This window comes from Schistocerca americana, chromosome 8 (genome assembly GCF_021461395.2).
Source record: "Schistocerca americana isolate TAMUIC-IGC-003095 chromosome 8, iqSchAmer2.1, whole genome shotgun sequence".
Classification (NCBI taxonomy): domain Eukaryota; kingdom Metazoa; phylum Arthropoda; class Insecta; order Orthoptera; family Acrididae; genus Schistocerca; species Schistocerca americana.
This window is the reverse complement of record NC_060126.1, coordinates 426562194-426585218: the sequence shown is the minus strand read 5'-3', so window position 1 is coordinate 426585218 and position 23025 is coordinate 426562194. Positions and strand designations below refer to the sequence as shown.

The following is a 23025-nucleotide window of genomic DNA, read 5'->3' as shown; positions in this document are numbered from 1 at the left end:
TTAGTTTTTCCCGGGGTAATGGAGCACCACGACGTGGCATGGACTCAACAAGTCGTTAGAGGTCCCCAGATGAAATATTGAGCCGTGCCAGCACTACAGACGCCCGTAATTGCAAAGTTGTTGCCGGGGAAGGATTTTGTGACCGAACTCACCTCTCGATTATGTCTTACGTAAGGTAGAATGGGATTCATGTCGGGAGTTCTCGGCAGCCAGATCATTCGGTCGAACTGTGCAGAATGGTCTTCAAACCAATCGCGAACAATTGTGGCCCAGATGGCGCTTTATTATCCATAAAAAAATTAATCGTTGTTTGGGAACATGAACTCCTCGTTTAGTCGCCAATGGTTTCCAAGTAGCCGAAAATTACCATTTCCAGTCAATGATCAACTCAGTTGGACCAGAGGATCCAGTGCATTCCATGTAAACACAGGTCACTTCGTAATGGGCCCACCATAAGCTTTCAGATTGCCTCGTTGACAACTTGGGGGCATGGCTTCGTGGGACCTGCACCACACTCCAACCTACTATCAGCTCTTACAAAGAGACATGGGGACTCGTCTGACGAGGACACGGTTTTCGTCTAGGGTCGAACCGATATGGTCACGAGCGCAGGAGTGGCGCTGCAGGCGATGTCGTGCTGGTAGCAAAGGCACTCGCGTCGGACGTCTGCTGCCATACCCCATTAACGCTAAATTTCGCCTCACTGTCCTAGCGGATACGTTCGTTGTACGTCCGACTATAATTTCTGCGGTTATTTCACGCAGCGTTGCTTGTGTTGCTAGCACCGACTACTTTACGAAAAACGCCCTGCTCTTTGTCGTCAAGTGAAGGTCGTCGGCCACTGCATTGTCCATGGTGAGAGGTAACGCCTAAAATTTCGTTTCCTCGGCATACTCTTGATACTGTGGATCTCGGAATATTTAATTACCTAACGATTTCCGAAATGGAATGTCCAGAATGCGTCTTGCTCCAACTTCCAATCCGCGTTCAAAGTCTGTTGACTCCTGTTGTGAGCCATAATCACGTCGTAAACCTATTCACGTAAATCACCAGAGTACAAATGACAGCTCCGCCAACACACTGCCCTTTTACATCTTGTGTACGCGCTACTACCGCCATCTGTATCTACGCATATCGCTTTCTCATAGCTTCTGGCCGGCCGAGGTGGCCGAGCGGTTCTAGGCGCTACAGTCTGGACCCGCGCGACCGCTACGGTGACAGTTTCGAATCCTGCCTCGGGCATGGGTGTGTGTGATGTCTTTAGGTTAGTTAGGTTTAAGTAGTTCTAAGTACTGGGGGACTGATGACCTCAGAAGTTAAGTCCCATAGTGCTTAGAGCCACAGCTTCTGTCACCTCAGTAATCCGTGAGGTAGATGTGCCTTAGCAGATCCTTGAATAACTCCAATAAAATCGCTCTCTCTCCGAGATAACTTGCTATTCTTCTGTGGTCTTATTGGAAATCGCGTCATTGGAACATCAAAAAGCAATCATCTACACATTACCGGCAATTCTTATTAAGCACATGACTCTTGTGCCGACCGTACAGCAAGAACACATAATTACAAGTACTATGGACTGCGTTGTGAGTACTGCGACTGCACACCACACCACACCACACCACACACAGCCATTACGGTGAGGTGAACTAAGAACCCAGCTCTTATCACTCTGCGAGGAAAGAGTCCACTGTGGAGGAAGGAAGCTCTTTCCGATCAGGCAGATGAACTTATCCCTTCGGGTCTGCCAGCCAACAATCCCATGCATCTCTCTTCCTTTCGTTGTCTATTAATCTTTTCACAGTTTTTTCTATTGGTCTTTCGAAGAACGTCTCTCCTCTGCTTCATTGTCGGCGACACTCTCTTTAATGGATGCATTCACACCGTTGCCCTACTAACCTCACTCCTACTTGGCGTAAAAGAAAACCGGAACTCTGTTCGAGGAACACGGAGTGTTTATGCTTTTTACTGTCGAGCAAGAAAAACGATAACCGAAGAAAGGGCGGCACTATCGCATCAGAACCCTCTCTTCCTACTCTCCTTAAAAAATGAAGCCTTTGCAGACCACACTATAGGAATCCTACAATACCAGAGGGTATCGATATCTTCAATTATATACAAATAACTTCTATATATATATATATATATATATATATATATATATATATATATATATTGTCATAAAACTAAATATTTAAAGTTTAAATATTTCATATTCTGCATATTAGTATTTATGTTGAAGGCTTTTACTTAAAATTCTGTAAATTCATTTTATTAATTTTTGGGGGATATAACAACGATTGTTATGGTCAAAGATTTGAACTCTTTGGTTTATATGTCTCTGTTCTTCCTTGTTGTGCACAGTAATGGCGGGAGCGTGGTGTTAAATGGACGGATTTGGTGGGAAGCTGTTGTAAATGGAGCTGCTGTGCTTTTGTAGAACTGTTGAATGCAGGTGTATTTTGTGTTACAGGTCCAGAGTGTGAAATATGGCTGAATACAATTATTTCAAAGTTCAGAAGTTTCGTTTCACTCTGTAATCTTTGGAAGCCAAATGAGTATAACAGTTCTACTTCAGTTAATATTTTCCGCATAAGAGTAGTATCTGGGCCAGCATCATCATGTACCGAAGACAACGACACCACCAACATGATGGTCAGATAAATAATACCTTAAAACGTTATTCGATGCTCCTTACCTGAAAATTGTGCCCAACGTCTGTTTCGAAGGCAGTGTAGAGGTACATTACAAGCTCTTTTGCGATGACGTTTGCGAAAATGCATCAAATTGTCTGCGATTATGGGAGGGTTCAACTGAAGGGGAACTTTTAAGCAAACTTTCTGTTATCTGATCTTCTTTTGAATGTTGTAGCCCTTCTTATTTGCGTAATAGCTCAAAACAAAAGAAACGTCAGTTACACTGGAGTCCATCAGTTTTACTCTCAACTGGAAGGACTACCTATCGGGCCACAACGGTGACCTCCTAGCTGACATATTCATGAATCACTTAGAAAACCAAATATTCGAAGAAATTGTAGAACCGAATTAGCACAAAATAAAATTTTGCCACCGATATGCAGGCAACATAGTTTGCCTAACAGATGAATCACACATACGTATAAAAGTGCTTCATCATGACGTAAACAGTGACCATCCACAAGTACATTTAATCAAAGAGACGCTGATGAAAGAGCTACGAGCTCACCATAAACAAGAGAAACAACAAACATGAGTTCACAGTTTAAGAACCACAATCATAAGCAGAATCATTCACAACGAATATGATCAACCAGTAACTCATTAAGAAGCCATTTGCAACACTTACCACGTATACTGAACAGAAGACTTATGAACAAATATGACTACGTAGAAGAACTAAAACCAACAAAACAAACTGCGTAGGAAAAGTGCTATGACAAAAAGAAATTAGATTAAAAAACAACAAAAATATAAAAAAGGGAAACATACAACAATGAAACATACATACGGACAGATACGATACAACGCAACACACCAGAAAATCAGCAAAAATACAACAACAGATCGTACATAGAGCAGCAAAGCTGTACATGGGTGGGGCAACTTACTAATGAGAAAAGGACTCAAAATAGCATATTGGATAACAATACAATTTAGAACAGACTGGGGAAGACACTACCAACACAGACTAATACTGCCAATATGGTGAATACCAAATAACCTATAAATGCTGTCTACCAGTGCAAGTGGGCAAAACGTATAGGAACCTTAGAACCAAGTGTACAGAACATATCACGGCGCTTAAAAGTAATATTTCCGACTCAATATTTGCTGACCAGTTAATAGACAAAATCACGTCCCAACGAGCAATGAAACTGATCTAAAAATTCTTGAAACTGATAATAGCCTGAACCATAAATCAACAACAGAAGAAAATTATCACATCAAAAAAATCACTATTCCAGAGAAAGAAGGAAGTAAACCAATACATAAAGACGTGCAATAAAACACTTTTTGCCTCTACGTAACTGTGTAAGTAACCACCCCCCCACCCAACAGCATCTGATCAGCCTCTAAAATTAAATTCTGTTCCCCATACTTCACACCACTCATTCTGTCTCTCCATAACTCCCTCTCTCTCTCTCTCTCTCTCTCTCTCTCTCTCTCTCTCTCTCTCTCTCTCACACACACACACACACACACACACACACACACACAAAACCACACCCACACACACATACACACACAAACACACACAGAGCTGGCCGCTGTGGCAGAGCGGTTCTAGGTGCTTCAGTCCGGAACCGCCCTGATCCTACGGTCGCAGTTTCGAATCCTGCCTCGGGCTTGGATATGTGTGATGTCCTTAGGTCAGTTAGGTTTAAGCAGTTCTAAGTCTAAGGGGCTGACGACCTCAGATGTTAAGTCCCGTAGTGCTTAGAGTCATTTGAAACATTTTGAACACACACACACACACACACACACACACACACACACACACACACACACACACACAACCCGTGCATCTCAAACATCAGCAGCATATCAGATCACGCACCACATTCCAAACAAACACGAAACGAAACAAATGAACGCTACATAGCTACACTAACACCTGAAATGGTGGCAGAAACTACTTTATGTTTGACTGAAAAATTATAAAAAATGCGTGTGAACCAGCAGGAAATGGGAACAACGATAGAAATACGATAATGCAGTGCCTGTGTTGTTCAGAAGAACGATGCAATTTCCTCCAGACATGCATGCGTGACCAAAGGCCCTACAGCCATTTTGAAATACACGAAACAGATTAGCAGTTGCTAACAAGGACAAGCATCAGCTGCTCAATTGAATGACGACAATGAAAATTTGTGCAGAGCCGATACTCGAACCCGAATGTCCCGCTTATCGCCAGTGGTCGCCTCAGCAGTAGGCTATCCGAGCACGGTTCGCAGCCAGACGCAACTTCCATACGTCGTCAGCCTTGTGCCTGCAGCCTGCACACGTTAATCCATCATGTATATTCCTGTACAGGAGAGACATTATAATCGAATGTCGCTTGCCTGGTGTCAGCAGATAAGAATTAAGTACTTAAACACAACACAAGCAAGTGAAATAACACTGCATCAAAGAACAGTAGTAACACGCTAAATTATTTAGCGATTATCAGTTAGAAACGGACAAACAGAAAACTGGAAATGTTTCGTTTTTTGCAGATTACTAGCTTTAGAATGTATGGTGGATTTAAAGCCACCGTCATTCACAAGTTGTGGCACCATGTGAAGTGTAAAAACAAATATATATCTGTCGGTGTTGTTCCCGACTATATGTTAAACAATTTGTAAATAACCAATATAATAATGCCTCACCTCAGTGAGATATGATTAAGAGTACACTGTATGTAAACTAATGAAAAATATTTGACACCTAATTTTCGTTCCCTCTGCAAATGTAAATACTTTAAAGCCAAAATTGATATACTCCTCACAAGTTGTTAAACTGTAACAATTTTTCTGAAAGAAAATAAACAGAAAATACCGACTGGAAAGAGTACATAAAGCAGTCAAAGGTGCCTGGGTAAAACAAAGATGTAAAATAGTGTCTCGCATAAGACGGAGCTCCTCTCGAGTTTTTTCTGTTTATCATTTGCTAAACTACTCACTTACAGTCACCGTATTGTCCATAGAGGCATTTCATATCGACCAACAATTGTAACGAGACTGGAGGGTATTGTAAACCCAAAAATGATAAAAAGGTAGAAATTTTCTAGCGCCAAGATCGCATAAATATTTCTTTATTTACAAACAACCAAACTCTACTGACTTTGCTGTCATCTTCAGGTCTTCAAAAATTTTTATTATAAAATGTTTTCTTTTTGAGTTCGACCTCACACCAAGTTGTCATGTAGATAAAACGCAGCACATAATGTAAAGTTTTGTCATAAATAAAATATTTAAAATCAAAAAGCACCTTGTGCACATAGCCATGTTCATACACATAGCGCTCATAGTCGATTGTTTTGTCATAAAAATCACAGTATACAACAAAATGCACGGTAGCACAACCGTTAACATTACTGTTCATGCTGTAATCAATGAAGATCCATTATAGACAGCATATAAGGTATTACAGTGTCCTTATTATAATGTAACAATCATCTGTGAACAATACGTATAAGCACGTGACTATGTGCACAAGGTGCTTCTTGATTTTAAATGAACACATTCTCTAACATACATGTTTGAAAACCTAAAGATCACACGCAGCAAAGCCTCTCCAAACCAGCTGTTAGTTAGTTAGTTAGCCAGTTACATGTCCGACTGATCAGTCTCATGGTAATAGTTATGACGTGGAACGTGTCACGTGTAAAAGAAATCCATACATGAATGAAGGTTATTTAAGTTTAAATTTTTATTACCTACCCCATTCCCTTAAATGGCACAAAATGCGTATATTACACCTATAAATTTATTTATTCCTGTTCAAGGATTCATCTATTGTATAGAAGGAGCTGTCAAGGATATAGGATTTCAATTTATTTTTAAAACAGTTACTGCTGTCTGTCAGATATGTTATTTCATTTTGTAATTTATCGACAAGTTTTACAGCAGCATATTTTACCCCTTCTGTGCCAAAGATTGGTTAAGTAGAGGACAGTGTAAATCTTTCTTTCTTCTGGTATTTGAATCATGAATATCACTATTGTTTTTAAACTCAACCATGTTGTTGAAAACGAATTTCATTACTGAGTAAATGTACTGTGAGGCTCTTATAAGAATTCCTAATCTTTTAAGGAAATGCCTACTAGATGTGCGACTATGAGCCCCACACATTATTCTAACCGCTTTCTTTTGAGCAGTGAATAGTTTTTGCCTAAGTGTTGAGTTACCCCAAAATATTATTCCATATGAAATAAGAGAGTGAAAGTATGCAAAGTATAATAGCTTGCTAATTTCTATATCCTCAAAATTAACAATTATTCTGGTTGTAAAACTTGCTGAACCTAGTCGCATTAGGAGATTCAAATTATGAATTTTCCAATTAAGATTTTCATCCATATGTACACCCAAAAACTTAGTGTGCTCTACCATGGCTACTGACCTCTGTTGATGTGCTATGTTCATTGAAGGAACTTTACTCCTTGCAGTAGAAAATTTGACGTACTGTGTTTTTTCAAAGCTCAGAGCAAGCTCATTCACAGAAAACCAATTAATAACTTTTCAAAGACATTATTTGTGTCGTTACCTATTGGAGTTTACTTTACTGGATTAGTAATGATGCTTGTAGCATCTACAAACAGTGTCAGTTTAGCATCTTGCTTCAGATAAGAAGGGAGGTCATTCACATATATCAAGAACAGAAGAGGACCCACAATTGATCCCTGTGGAACACCTAATGTAATTTCATCCTAGTTAGATGAAGTGGGAAACTTCCTTAAAACACCTAAACTATATAAAGAAACGCTTTGCTTCTTGTTCTGTAGGTATGACTTAAACCACTCTCATGCTGTTCCATTTATAACATAGAATTGTAATTTCTGTAACATAATGTCATGTTTCACAGAATGAAATATTTATGCGATTTTGACTCTAGAAGGTATTTACCATGTAAAACAGGTCGCTCTTCGTAATTTCCCAGCATGAGAAAATTCAGTCAAAATCATAAGAAGACTGGTCGACGCCTTGCGCCCAGAGGGACAGCGCGGTCCAACTTGGATGCGCCAGGATGCGACTTGTCTTGGGACCGCCCAGCCGTGGCATAGCAGTTTGCGAAGCCCGGGCCTCGACCGCAGCGGCGACAGCCATCTGGCAGGCTGCGGCTGGCGTGTGGCGGAGCGTGGCTGCGCTCCCAGGCACCCTCCGCCTCCCCTCCCCACAATAATCCCCGCAGCCAGTGGCGGCAGGCCGCAGCTGGCGCCAGCGCTACTTGTTCGTTAGTTCATCTCTTCATCCTCTTAGCGGTGCTGTTGGCACAGGCGGCTGCAGCGTCACGGTCCCCATCCCTCACGTCGAGGTGACCCTGGCGCGTCTTGCTTCGATACTCCACTCGCCGGAGGCAGCACTGTCGTCTCCACCACGCTTGTGAAACTCTGGCCTACTTGTCGCCGGCAGGCGTCTAGACATGGTGCACTTTTCAACAGGTCACAGCCCCTACCCAATGCCATTACATCGAAAGCACATCGCTCAGAGAATTTCCCTGAACCGTGATTTATTGTCAAAGAATATTCTTAAGAATTTATTTTATTTACTAGCAATTCATGAAGAAAATCAACACATTTAATCACACTATGTAAGCATGGAAGTAGTTACCAGGGAGTAACTGATGAATTCATAACCAAATTCCTTTTAACATAACCAAATTCCTTTAATAGTGCCTAAAAACATTTTTTAAAAGAAACAAATTTAAAATTATAATCAGAAAGCACCCTCTAAATATCAAAGTTACAATTTATTCAGAGGCAGAAAGAAACAAGTTTTGACTGTATGAGCTTTCTGGCAGAGAACCTTGTCGCTCCCTTTTGACACAGCCGTAGTTACGACCGCTCACAACAGCCCTGAAAGACTACACTGGTGCAAACTTGCAACACACGAGATAACTTAAAACTCAGAGATTTAACAATTTACACAAGCACACGAACTATGCACCCCTCGTAGGAGGGATGGAAATGGTACAAAACACTAACAATTAAAATGTTAGCCTTGCCACCGAAGGTGCAACTTGATTTTAACTTCAAAGAAAAGTCTTACGGTGAAAGGGTGGCAACTTTATACACTAAAATGATCATTTAAATAAAAGCCCATGAAATGGAATCTTATATGAAATTCTACAAGGTTGGCCAAACAATATTTAGATGCTCTACAGTACACAGATACAGCCTCTCGAGACCATAGGCAATAATATCAAAGTTTCCAAATATCAAAATATATTTCAGGTACTAGGCCGTTACACTCCAAGCAATAAATTCGTTACCACACCAGATCCGACAAACATGACAGAGGCAGCTACTAACGTACGGTAGATTGATAGGGAGATTAGCGAACAACCCGAACCGCAGGTTGCTCTAACCCGCACTTACTCCACAAGGGAAAAACGTACCACCCAGTTTATAAACAACCACCTTCCCGCGGGTGGGCAAGCGGAGAAGAATGGTCGGACGACCCTAAAGCAAACGGCTGGTGACCTCACCAAGAAAACAAGTAGAATTTAACAAGAGTAAATCAAATAACATATCACCAGTCACTTAACTTCTAATAAACTGCGATTTCTCGAGAAGACCTGGTTCAGCACCCCCAAATCGCTCTCCCGAACCGTCCGCTGCCGGCCGATAGATTCAACCGCCAATGACCATTGCCTGAGCAAACTCGAGCAGACTGGCGGCCTAACGCGCAGACTCACATGCAGGAACTAAGCCCCGACCGGGCTACCACTTGCTGAGTTCTCTTACTGGCGGAGTGGAAAGACTCTCATTTTGCCCGCTTTAAAGGCTGATCCGAACGACAGACATACTAGCACTCTGAACGACAGACAGACACTAACTGCCTAACAAATGCGGACGAGAGACAGACTAGCAAGCTTGGGACGAGAGATGGACCCAGACTGACCGACTGGCCACCTCACAGCGCCCCTTAAATGCACGTGAACAGGCAACCTTTCCGCTTTCCCACCAGAGGGAGACACCGAAGCTGCTATTGCCACAGCGACGCCACCGCCAGAAACGGAGGGCGACTGCTTCACACTACGCGCTGCGGCGCGCCCTTCAAAACAGCAATTTTTACCACGGCTCATTTTCTGTGCGTATCCAGAAACTCCTGAGCATCTTCGAAGATTTTCCTATAAATTTATCCGTTAAAGAACATGTAAGTCATCGATAACTAAAGGAATTAGAATCTCATGAAAGAGAAAGACGGAAATATAAGCTAAGGCCAGAGTAAATCAACATCAGACGTTATCAAAAAATGCTGTATTATTTTAAGGAAAGCGATTAAATATCCAGAACTATAAATAATGCAGATAATGGGATTAAAAACTATATGGGACACTGTCAAATGGGAGACAGGCCAGCAAATCATTTACAAGACTCCATAACATTTAAACGAACGATAATGTTGTGAATGGTAATTCACAAGTTGCAAGTACTTTCCGAAAGTAGAAACAAATATTCGATTAAATAGTTCAGTTGAAGAAGCAAACAAATATATTAAAAATGTCATTACACAAAACTTTAGGCATCTACAACATCTTTGGCTTAAATTAATACCATTATAAAAATTTTAAATAACCAAAGCTCATGTGTGGTTGGCGGAATTTCAAACAGAGTTCTGAAAAGTTGTTCCAGGTTAATAAGTAACATCCTTAGTGATATATGCAATACGTCTCTGGCACAGGGGATTTTTGCAGACAATTATTAAACCACTTCATAAGAAAGGTGACAAGATAGACTTAAACTACTAAGGTTCAGTTTCTTTACTGACATTTCTTTCCAAAACATTCGGAAAAGTAACGCATTCAAGAGCAGTCGGACACTTAAGTGAAACCAGTTTACTTACCACATCACCGTTTGGATTCCAGAAAGGTTGCTATTTATACATTCAGTCATCAAATATTACGAGTCTTATATAATAATACATCGCCAATTGGTATTTTTTGTAATCTTTCCAAAGCCTCCGATTATGTAGGTCATGAGCAAGGAACTGATGACCTTAGCTGTTTGCTCTCATTAAATACTCAGTCAGAAGAATAGGACGATACAACGATTTAGATTTGGTTAGAACGGAATAATAATTAGAAGACTGACTACAGGCAGTCGCTCCACATTCAACTGGAGAAGCTTCCCTATAGTCAATCAGTATGCTACGCAGAGGAGAGTGGTTCGATCTGTACTATCGAGGTTCTCGCATTTAGATTGGCACTGGTGATGAGAACTCTCTTTCTCCTCTGTCTCCGTCTTTTTATCCTTGCTAATAAAATATTCTTTAGTTAACTTTTACTAATTATTCAATCTAATGTTATTTTTAAGTTTGGATTTAATTGTGCAGTCATAAGTATATACTAGGATACAACAAAAATGTCTTTTCTATAAAATGTAAGGAAATGTAACGCAAAAAAACCGGTCCATTTAGTCACGTAAGTGACTGACCATCAATAATAATAAATGTAAAAAGTGTCTACCATCCAAATGGAGAGTTCCACTTTCCAGTGGGGTGCAGGCTGTTTGAAATTTCCTGGCAGATTAAAAAAAAAAAATGTTACCGTCTCAGAAATTGAACCTAGGGCGTTGCCTTTTAGTCTTACCATCTGAGCTACCCAGGCACTACTCACAACAACCTGCCGGAGGTCAAATGCCACCAGTACGAAAGGTAAGATAAGTTTCCAGTTTCTAGCCCAGATCGGGTACACGACTGTAATCTGCCACGAACACACAATGAGGTTCTCAATGCAAAAAGGCAAGACTAAACCGGACTCCTCTTATACGCTTCAACGACGTGTGTTAAGCAATTACACATGTACAAGTATTCATGTATGTTAAACATAGAAGTATTAAAAATGATTGTCACGGTTTCAGTGATGTGACACCCCTGTATTTTTGACGTAATATTGCACAGCTTTGCGGGCATCTAGAAAAAATACCTCAGTCGTGTGTTTCGTTTTCTGACGTGGCTGACTTCGAAATGGAAGGAATTTTCAACAGCCTCAATAGCTATGCGTGGGAGTAGTAAGATCCTAAGGCAACTAGAATGGTCCACCGTCAACACTGATTTACCATAAATGTGTGTGCTGGTATTGTTGACGGCCATCTTACTGAGCCGTTTCTTCTGCCTAACATGCTCAGTGGAGAAAATTACCTCTATTTCCACCTTGAAATTCTACCGGAAAATATGGAGAATATCTCGCTGCGCCGCGCGGGATTAGTTGAGCGGTCGAAGGCACTGCAGTCATGGACTGTGCGGATGGTCCCGGCGGAGGTTCGAGTCCTCCTTCGGGCATGGAAGTGTGTGTTTGTCCTTAGGATAATTTAGGTTAAGTAGTGTGTAAGCTTAGGGACTGATGATCTTAGCACTTAAGTCCCATAAGATTTCACACACATCTGAACATTTTTATTTCGCTGCAGTCGGGCGACGCCAGAGAACATTTATACAATATTTTTCCCGCTTGTTGGATTCGGCACTCCTATCGCCTACTGATTCCGTTTTGTGGGGGGCAATAAAGCGTGTGTGTGCGAGACAGTGACACATCACGACGGCCAGTTGCCGGTTAGGCTGAAGCTGCGGCCATTGTTTGTGAAATAACAGAGTGTTTCGAGCGCGTCATACAGAATTGTGACCACAAAGTCACAATTGAGACGGATAGTATCAGCGTCGCCCCCCAGGGTTTACTATTGGGTCCTACACTCCATTCATTGTAAGTAGATAATGTGTCATCACATATGTCTTACCGCAAATACCACGTGTAGGCTGATCACCTCCAGTCGTATCTAAGCCCAAAACGAATAAATATGACGACAGATATCGAGAATCGCAGTACCAACCAGTATACCTTATCAAAATCGGCAGAAATACTGGCTTAGAGCTCAGCGCACCCAAAACCAAAGAGGTTCTGGTTGGTCATTCCAGGCTCATTAGCCCAAAATATCCGGAATCCCTACCAAATTTAACACTAAATGCGACAGATACCAATTCCACTCCTTCAACAAAGAGTCTAGGAATAATAATAGGTGAAAATACAAATTGGATTGAGCAGGTAAGTGCAATGTGCAAGAAAGCATCAGTTTTATATGCCTACAAAAATACATAAAGCTCTTCCCTCTTGACCTGAAAAGGGAACTTGAACAGACACTTGTACATCCAGTTACTGATTGCAGCAAAGCCACACAAAGGATTACCACTGTCTGTGTAGGCCCTCGTTACCCTTGTATATCCCTTTTTCTAACCTGATCTTCCTCATTTCCTAGTATTCTTAGTTGGAGCAGTCTGCTTAAATTTACTTTCCCCAGGATTCACTATATCAGAAAAGATATATTTTGTACATATTGCAGTGCCTGTGTTATTTAGAAGGATGATGGAATGTTCCTTCGGACATGCACAAATTGTCGTCATTCCCTCATACAGCTGATGGCTGTTCATATTCGCAACTGCTAATACATCAAATGTACACTACTGGCCATTAAAATTGCTACACCACGAAGATGACGTGCTACATACGCGAAATTTAACGGACAGGAAGAAGATGCTATGATATGCAAATGATTAGCTTTTCAGAGATTTCAAACAAGGTTGGCGCCGGTGGCGACACTTACAACGTGCTGACATGAGGAAAGTTTCCAACTGATTTCTCGCCGGCCGCGGTGGTCTAGCGGTTCAAGCGCTCCGTCCGGAACCGCGCGACTGCTACGGTCGCAGGTTCGAATCCTGCCTCGGGCATGGATGTGTGTGATGTCCTTAGGTTAGTTAGGTTTAAGTAGTTCTAAGTTCTAGGGGACTGATGACCACAGATGTTAAGTCCCATAGTGCTCAGAGCCATTTGAACCATTTTTTTGAACTGATTTCTCATACACAAATAGCAGTTGACCGGCGGTGCCTGGTGAAACGTTGTTGTGATTCCTCGTGTAAGGAGGAGAAATGCTTTGATAAAGGTCGGATTGTAGCCTGTCGCGATTGCGGTTTATCGTATCGCGACATTGCTGCTCGCGTTGGTCGAGATCCAATGACTGTTAGCAGAATATGGAATCGATGGGTTCAGGAGGGTAATACGGAACGACGTGCTGGGTCCCAACGGCCTCGTATCACTAGCATTCGAGATGACAGGCATCTTATCCGCAAGGCTGCAATGGGTCGTGCAGCCACGTCTCGATCCCTGAGTCGACAGTTGGGGACGTTTGCAAGACAACAACCATCTGCACGAACAGTTCGACGACATTTGCAGCAGCAAGGACTATCAGCTCGGAGACCATGGCTGCGGTTGCCCTTGACGCTGCATCACAGACAGAAGCGAATGCGGTGGTGTATTCAACAACGAAGCTGGGTGCACGAATGGCAAAACGTCATTTTTTCGGATGAATCCAGGTTCTGTTTACAGCATCATGATGGCCGCGTCCGTGTTTGGCGACATCGCAGTGAACGCAAATTGGAAGCGTGTATTCGTCATCGCCATACTGGCGTATCACCCGGCGTGATGGTATGGGGTGCCATTGGTTACACGTCTCGGTCACCTCTTGTTCACATTGACGGCACTTTGAACAGTGGACGTTACATTTCAGAGGTGTTACGACCCGCGGCGCTACCCTTCATTCGATCCCTGCGAAACCCTACATTTCAGCAGGATAATACACGACCGAATGTTGTGGGTCCTGTACGGGCCTATTTGGATACGGAAAATGTTCGACTGCTGCCCTGGCCAGCACATTCTCAAGATCTCTCACCAACTGAAAACGTCTGGTCATTGGTGGTCGAGCAACTGGTTCGTCACAATACGCCAGTCACTACTCTTTATGTACTGTGGTATCGTGTTGAAGCTGCATGGGCAGCTGTACCTGTACACGCCATCCAAGCTGTGTTTGAATCAATGCCCAGGCGTATCAAGGCCGTTATTACGTCCAGAGGTGGTTGTTCTGTGTACTGATTTCTCAGGATCTATGCACCCAAATTGCGTGAAAATGTAATCACATGTCAGTTCTAGTATAATATATTTGTCCAATGAATACCCGTTTATCATCTGCATTTCTTCTTGGTGTAGCAATTTTAATGGCCAGTAGTGTATTTTGTGCATTTACAAATTCTTCTTATATCTATCACTATAATTATTGTTATTATTATAATTATTATTACTATTGGTATTATTATTGTTATTATTATCACTATTGGTGACAGCAGCTGCAATATTACTAGTACTGCCAGTATTAACTTTAGTAGTTCATAGTTAGTGTACTTTCCCCTCAATGCCATTTCAGAAAAACAGATCATTTTAATACTAGTTGTCACATTAAAATTGTTATTTGTGACGTAACTGATGTAAGAAAGTTATTATATGTGTGAAACCTTGCTCCGATGTAAGGTTTGGAGGGTCTGATTGCCCTAATCAAATTAGCTTTAAAAAAATGTAAAATTACCGCTGCGAAAAGTGGGCTGGGGCGGGGGTAAGTCTGTATGAATAAATTCTACCCAAGAAAAAATAAAGCAAAATTACTCATATACCAATAGCCTATTCCTGAAACGATATTTTTTCAGTAGGACGTAGTTATGGGAGAAATCATATACGAGTACATTCCAATTATCATAGAAGCATTTTTATAATAAAAATCATGAAGGATATTCTTGTGAAATGAAATTCTCAGGGGAAAAATAAATAATAAATTATTTGTACAAAAAATTCTTCTGTGCGACTTTACTTCAAAACTCTTACTTTACACGAAAAACTTTTTCTCGAAACATCGCCTCCATATCTTTTTCTCTTGTCCTGTTCCGGCACTCTGAGGAATTTAAGGTAAACGAAGCAAATACATAGTTTATTTTCCCAAGCAGCAAAGTTACTGAACAGCCATTGATCGTTCTGGGTCTTAAATATTGTTATTCCTTTTCTGCTTGAAACAGTGATGCCTTATCTCACCAGTGTGCTTCTGGCCTTCACCTTCCGCGTGACGTAGGACTTCTAGCACAATTTGTGGACGTGGTTCTATAAAAAGTTCATTGTTTTATGGTTAGAGATAAACTCTTATCCTGTAATCGTTTTGGAACAAGAGTGACATTTAAAAACAACATTGGCAAACACAGTATTTCTAAACCATGTTTCTAAACTTCGCATGTGGTTTGAGGCTACTCGCATACAGAGAGAACCTATACTCATCACTGCAGGCAGCAGAGCGTCATTAATCTCCCCAGTCGAGTGTCACGTCACCAGAGTATCCGTGCTTGCTGGTATGGTGGTGTCAGTGGTACACTGGCCAGAGGCACATGTGACCTTAACCCTGCTGACACAGCGGGTGCAGCCTGTGCCCAGATATCGTCAAGAAATGGTGTTTGGTAGGCTAGCGCTATTCGGAATAGGCGTCTATCTTGACGTGCGTTTGTCCTACGCCGTCGTACAAAACCTGGTCTACAGATGTGGGAATGTTCCACGGACCACTGTTCAAAGGAGGGACCAACTGCCGATAAATTGCTTCCTACGTTTGCAGCAATCCAGTCTCTCTTCACAAAGGCCGACAGCGCAATCCCGTTCCAATGGCTGAAGCTGTTGAGCGCGAGTGCGTAATGGTTGGTGGGGCACGGCTGTACCCTAGAGTGAATGTTGCAAACATTGTTCGCCTCTGAAACCAGGACAGTTACTGCCTACAGACCAAAACACGGGGTGCACTGACAGGGCTCTTGAGTGCCATTTAACTGCCAATGGCAGCGACAGTTGAAACCCTAACACAACAACCTCTCAGTATGTTAGTATCAACACTGCCATACTGGTGCCACTGAACACAGTCCTTCAGTATTTTACATTTTTGTCTTCGATAATGTACGCGCACTCAAAGACAAAAGAAAGACAGAGAGGGGGGAGGGGGGAAGATGTGATGTACCTGTACAGACAAAGATATAGAGGTTCACAAACTGAGAAAGTCAACAGCGCCATCTCTGGTCATTACGCAAGCACTTATTCGGCTTTGCATTGATTCATTTGACGGATGACCTACTGTGGGATATTATGCCAAGCTCTATCGCATTGGCGCTGGGTGGAGAAAACGCACTCTGTCTTCAGGCCACGAGTGGCCTACCGGGACCATCCGACCGCCGTGTCATCCTCAATAGAGGATGCGGAAAGGAGGGGCGTGGGGTCAGCACACCGTTCTCCCGGTCGTTATGATGGGATGGTTTTCTTTGACCGGAGCCGCTACTATTCGGTCGAGTAGCTCCTCAATTGGCATCACGAGGCTGAGTGCACCCCGAAAAACGGCAACAGCGCATGGCGACCTGGATGGTCACCCATCCAAGTGCCGGCCACGCCCGACAGCGCTTAACTTCGGTGATCTCACGGGAACCGGTGTAACCACTGCAGTAAGGCCGTTGCCGCTGGCTGGAGAGTGCTGACCATAATTTTCCAAACATTCTCAATTGGGGAGAGTTCCGGCGACCTTCGTGGCCAAGGTATGGTTTGAAAAGTATGTAGACAAGAAGCAGAAACTCTCTCAGTGAGCGTCCATGCATTTTCTTGCTGAAATTTAAGGCAAGGGTGGCTTGCGATGAAGGCCAACAAATCGAGGCGCAGAACATCGTCGGCGTACCGCTGTGCTGTAAGAATGCTGCGGATGACAACCGAAGGCGTCCTGCTATGTTTTGTCCTGGTTTTACGGCCGTATGGCGGGTGACGGTCAGATATGTATCCCACCGCTTCCCGTGGCGTCTCTAGATCGTGTTTGCTGGTTATGTGGCACAATTATAAGCGAGGCTCATTACATCGGAAAATTCCACTCCAGTCAATAACACTGTTGGTGGAAGATGTGACTGGAGACGCCCAGGTCAGCGGTGGGAAAGGAACTAGATTGTCTCTCGCCATACAGCCGGACAACCAGAAGTAATGGTACTGGGGTGCCATTTCTTTTCATGGCAGGACCCATTTGGTTATGATCCACGGCACCCTTGCAGCACAACGGTACGTCCACGATACTCTACGTCCCTATCTGTTGCCCCTACTGGCAAGTCATCTTGAGCGTACATTTCAGTAACATAACGGCCGACCGCACACAGTGAGAATTTCTACTGATTGTGTTGGTGCTTCGAGACCCTACTCTGCTCAGCAATGTCGCCGGATCTCTCCCCCAACGAAAACGTTTGGCGCATTATGAACAGGGCTCTCCAACCAGCTAGGGATTTTGGCGATCTAATGTGCCAACTGAACGGTATTTGTCACGATACCTCAGGAGGGGATCCAACAACTCTGTCAACCAGTGCCAAGCCGAATAAATGCTTGGATAAGGGAAGAGGTGGACCAAAACGTTACTGACTTGCCCAATCTGTGAAGCCTTTCCTCTTGAATAAATCATCCAAATTTCCTGAAATTATAATCATTTGTTTGTCTGGACACGCACATCACATCTTCCGGTTTCCGTCTCATTCGGACAATTCGTTCGTGGTGCGTCGTTCGTTTTCGTATTAGAGTGTGGACGGTTTAGAAATTTTGTACGCAGTTTCTCGACGGTATCTGCAGTGAAATAACCGTACCGTGTATCACTGTCGCTGCAGAGGGGGAACTCGGCGTAGGTGAGGGCTCTGAACGGGTGGTAGGTGTGGGGCGTGGTTCACACGCAACTTAGCGAGAGGGCGCAGGTGTAGCAGGCAGGCAGGCAGGCCTTTGTGAGTCTGTGGGCGGCGCATCCACTGTGCCCGCCGAACCGCAGGCCTGTCACCGGGGCGCTCCGCGGAATTACAAAGTGGATTCCGTAATAAGAGGGACGAAGAGAGCGGCGGCGGCGAGGCAGTCGGGAGGAGCAAGGGCGGTAATTGAAGCAGGGGAATCTTTAGGTAATGTATGTATGCGCATAAATTTACTTAGCGGCGAGGGAAGGAAGGAAGGCAGGCGCTGCGCAGGCGAGTAGCAACCCCTGCCGTGCTACCCTCACTGCTGCTCCCACACCTGACGATTCTCCGCCCCCCCCCCCCCCAACCACCTCCACTCTTCCCCCTTCCCTCTACCTCAACTCTTCTCCACAACCCCCCTCTTTCAGCACACCGGCAGTGTGGCCCACCGCTTTCGCAGCCTTCCCAAAAGAAGATATGAGCCAAGCCCCGTCGTACGTCGAAGTGAATGGCGGCTTTGGAAATTTCATGACGCCAAACTCCCGTATTAACATACTGGATTCACTGCAATTTACTCTGGTCTCCCCTCAGGTTTCTCTTCTGATTTTATTTGGAAGACGAGGTAGCAGCGTTCTCCTAACTTTGAATGACAATGTTTTTCAGCTTACATTCACATCGCAGTTCTATCCCAAATGTCGATGTCAAGGTACTGTTTACAGTCATGTTCAAGAACGTTAAAATGCTCTTAAAACGTACACTATCTGACCAAAAGTGTTCAGACACCGCCATTTAATGCGGAATTGTCCATCGGATATGCCACGAAAGGTGGGCTCGCCAGTGTGAAAGAAGGCGGGGAGTCCTGTGTTGCTAGCAGAGACACAGTGACGGCAGAATGGCTTCATCAGTACGAAGCAATGACTCCGAGCTGGATGTCAGCTGAGTAACAGATCCGTCAGGGATGTCTCAACCCTTCTAAAGCAGGGCGAGTCGACTGTTGCTGACGAGACTGTCAAGTAGAAAAATGAATAACCACAGATAGACAGGGATCAAGCAGATCTCATCTAATGAGGGACAGAGGACGTCGAAATTATCTAAGGTGGTTGCAAGAAATCCGTGAAATTTACAGCTACATCTACATATATACTGCACAAGTCACCGTAAGGCGCGTGGCAGAGGGTACTGTGTACCACAACTAGTCATTTCCTTTCCTGATCTACAAGCAAACAGAGCGAGGGAAAAGCGACTGTCTGCCTTGAAAGTCTCTTCGATATTTCGGGGATCCAACTGTTCGCCATCTTCAGGAGAATGCTGCTTCTGCTGATGAGTCCCGCTGAGAACTGACGCCAGGTTGCAAATCGATGTCCTATATAGGCCTCCGTACTGTACACGGCGCATGCGCCGCCCATCACAGTTGCTGGCCTCCAAGACAGGGCAGATAGCGCCACCATTAGAAGAACACCGGCGGTGATGATATATCGCAATCAGGGACGATTTTCGAACACCCGGACTGGCTGCAACGAAGAACGTTCTGTTTTGATGCGGGATACTACAGGATTCCTGATAAGAGGAAACCCATTGTCGCTATTAATTAAACTATCCGCAAACCTAATTTCAATTGCCTCTTTATAGACACTGTTTCAAAAACCGGAGGCGCTGGCAACTATCAAATTTCATACCGTGTCCCTCATTTAAGCAGTGTTCTGTTACTGCCAATTTTTTCGGCTCTTGTAGCCTCGTGTGACGGCGATGTTCCACACACCTGTGATCAACTGTGCGAATCGAACGGCCGATGTAAGCCTTCCCACGTTGACACAGAGTTCTATATACACCGAGTTTCCTAAGCCCCAAATCATCTTTGACAGAGCCGACTAGTGCCCTAATCTTGGTAGGTGGACGGAACACACTCTTGATGTTAAAATTCCTTAAAATTCTTCCAGTCTTAAACGATATGCCCCCAGCATAAAGAATAAAGGCGACTGATCTATGTTCTTCTTCACGTACCTCCAGTGATGGTCCAAACTCCATAGCCCCACCTATCTCCTTCTCAGAGTATCTATTTTTCTTAAAAACAGCCATCAAATGTGCAAGCTCTTGGGTTAACCTGTCGGCGTCGGAAATGGCATATGCTCTGCGTACCTAAGTCCTAAGGACGCCACTGCGTTGGTGTGGTGGATGAAAACTCTTTAGAGTGCAGATACCGATCTGTGTGTGTCAGCTTTCCGTGAACACTATGTCCCAAAGTACCATCTGGGATTTTGTAAACTATAAAGTGCTATTAAATGGAAGCATCCCATCACTTTCAACCTCCATGGTAAATTTAATGAGGGATGAAGACAGATGAAGTGGTCCAAAGATCCACTAAGAGCATCACGTCCATGTGGCCAGACGAAAAAGGTATCATCTACATATCTCCACAAGCATGTCGGTTGCAAGTCTTGAATGAACTGTGACATAAGCCCCAACAACAGGGGACTGACGTAGTGGGACAATTCCAGGCACTAGCCGACGTCTATATCTGCTTTAATAAAACCTGAAAAAAAAAGAACGACTGATTGCTGTGCTCCATCACTTTGAAATTTTCCTACCTTCTCTTCGTGTTATATTGGCGATAACAGAATCCTTCTGCACTCAGCTTCAGATGGCGGTTCTCTAAATTTTTTCAGCAGCGTTCCTTGAAAAGAACTTCGGTTTCCCTCCAGGGATTCCCATTTCAACTTCCGAAGCATCTGCATCTCCGAACGCGTGTTGCTCGTACCTACCGGTAACAGATATAGCAACCTGCCTCTGAATTGCTTCGATGTCTTCCTTTAATCCGACCTGATACGGATGCCAAACACTTGCGCAGTACTCAAGAGCAGATCGCACTAAAGGGATATATGTGTTCTCCTTTACAGACGAACCACACCTTCCCAAAATTCTCCCAATAAAACGAAGTCTACCACTTGTCTACTCTACCACAATCCTCACACGGTTGTTCCATTCTATATCGTTTTGCATCGCTACGCCTAGACACTTAAACGACGAGACTGCGTAAGTAGGACAATCCTAATACTGTACCAAAACACCACAGCTTTGTAATACGTTGTTAGCAGGCATCAAGGCTGTGGGGAGTGAAAGGAGCAAGTCCAGAAAGGATTCTTAACAACCAACTTTATTTGCCATGCATCGAAACAACCAACGCTGGTAGCAGCACACAGACACAACTTACTAGTTTTTTAAATAATAAATGAAGTCAAAAATTCAGAAAAATCTTGCAAAACAATAAGCTTAACGAGTGAGAATATATACCTTAATTTAAGACAATTGGCAATGATTTCCTTTAAAAAAAGAATTGTTAAAAAAGTAAACTTGGAACTTACACTTTACTTTGCGACAAAACTTAGATGCAAAATACAATTTTTTTCTTTCCTTTTTAAAAAAACAAGAAGTGTTAAAAATGGGCTTTACAGATATTCCACTTGTTCAATGCAAATACTTTAGACAAAATTGTTTGCAGAGGACTAACAAGCCTGGCGGCTCCGAAAGGGACTGAAATTCTTTGAATAGTTTTAAACCACAAAAACATGATTTACAAGCTACAATTATAAATCAGAAAAAAAAATTCTTAGAGGTAGAATACATGCATGAATTACGGTGGTGCTCAAACTTAGCAGCCTTCCGCGGTCGTAGACTCATTTAGTTGTACTGATCACGCGGCAACGCAGTCCAACCAGCTTAGAAAACAAGTTCCTTCCACTGGGTGGTTATAATTAAACATTCCTTATTTAACACATAATAACACAGAGACTAATTACCATAAGAGTACCAAACTTGGCGGCATTAATGTCCAGAATATTAGGTGCATGATTTCCATGCGTCACAGTGCCACTGTCCAGTTCCAACTACGGCATCTAGGAGCCGTGGTCAGTCATCGTGATTCATAATTTCACACATCTGACCAGTCGCAGTGCACTTGTTGACGTTGTAAGACGTATGCGTTGCCGGGGATGGGCAAGGCATAGGTGAGTCTCTGACCAGAGAGCAGTATGTCGCTGGTCTGCGCGTGTCGGCAGTAGTAGTAGTCAGTCGGTTTTAGTCTTCAGTCCGCGTTAGTCTTGAGTAGTCAGTAGTCGGCGCGTGCCTGCGCGTGTCGGCAGTCTGCTCTGGTCGGGACTCTGGACGATGAGTATTATTGTAGAAGGTAAAGAAGCAGCCTGGCGCAATTTTCATAATATAATGTAATTTTTTAAAGAAAAGCATTCATTTCAATTTAAAGAATATTTCCAATGCATGATCATTCCTTCCAAGAATCAGAAAAAAATATACGCCAGCAGTGCACGAAGCTGTGCCGAAAAATTTTAGGTAAGAGCAGATATATTCGCAGTTTTTATTGAGGTAAGAATTTTTGCGTTTTTTTATTCAGAATACAGGGCCGAAGGGCAGCGCTGCTGTCCTCATAAAATTTACCAGGTTACTGAATTTTCTTTATTATTTCCGGGTTTAGGAATTGAATTTTGTGGTTATATTAAATGTGAATGCATTTCTGCACAGAGATAATAAATGGGAACCTAATTTTGTTCAGAGGTTACAATGCTTTAAAAAATTCATTTAATTATTATTTTTGTGCGGAGGTTACGCTTGGTTCATGGTTCACGGTTCATGGTTTTTGGTTTCTCTTGTAAAATATTATCTTGTGGGGAGTTTACGCTTGGTTCTTTTTAATTAATATTTTTGTGGGGAGTTGGCTCATGGTTCATGGTTTATTATTCATTGTAAATATTCGTATGGGGAGGTTACACTTG

At 43.1% G+C, this 23025-nt stretch overlaps 1 pseudogene; it reads right to left on the bottom strand.

Annotated features, from left to right (window-relative positions):
* Positions 1–16901: 16901 nt before the first annotated feature.
* Positions 16902–17019, bottom strand: LOC124546136 (annotated as a pseudogene).
* Between the last annotated feature and the right edge of the window lie 6006 nt (positions 17020–23025).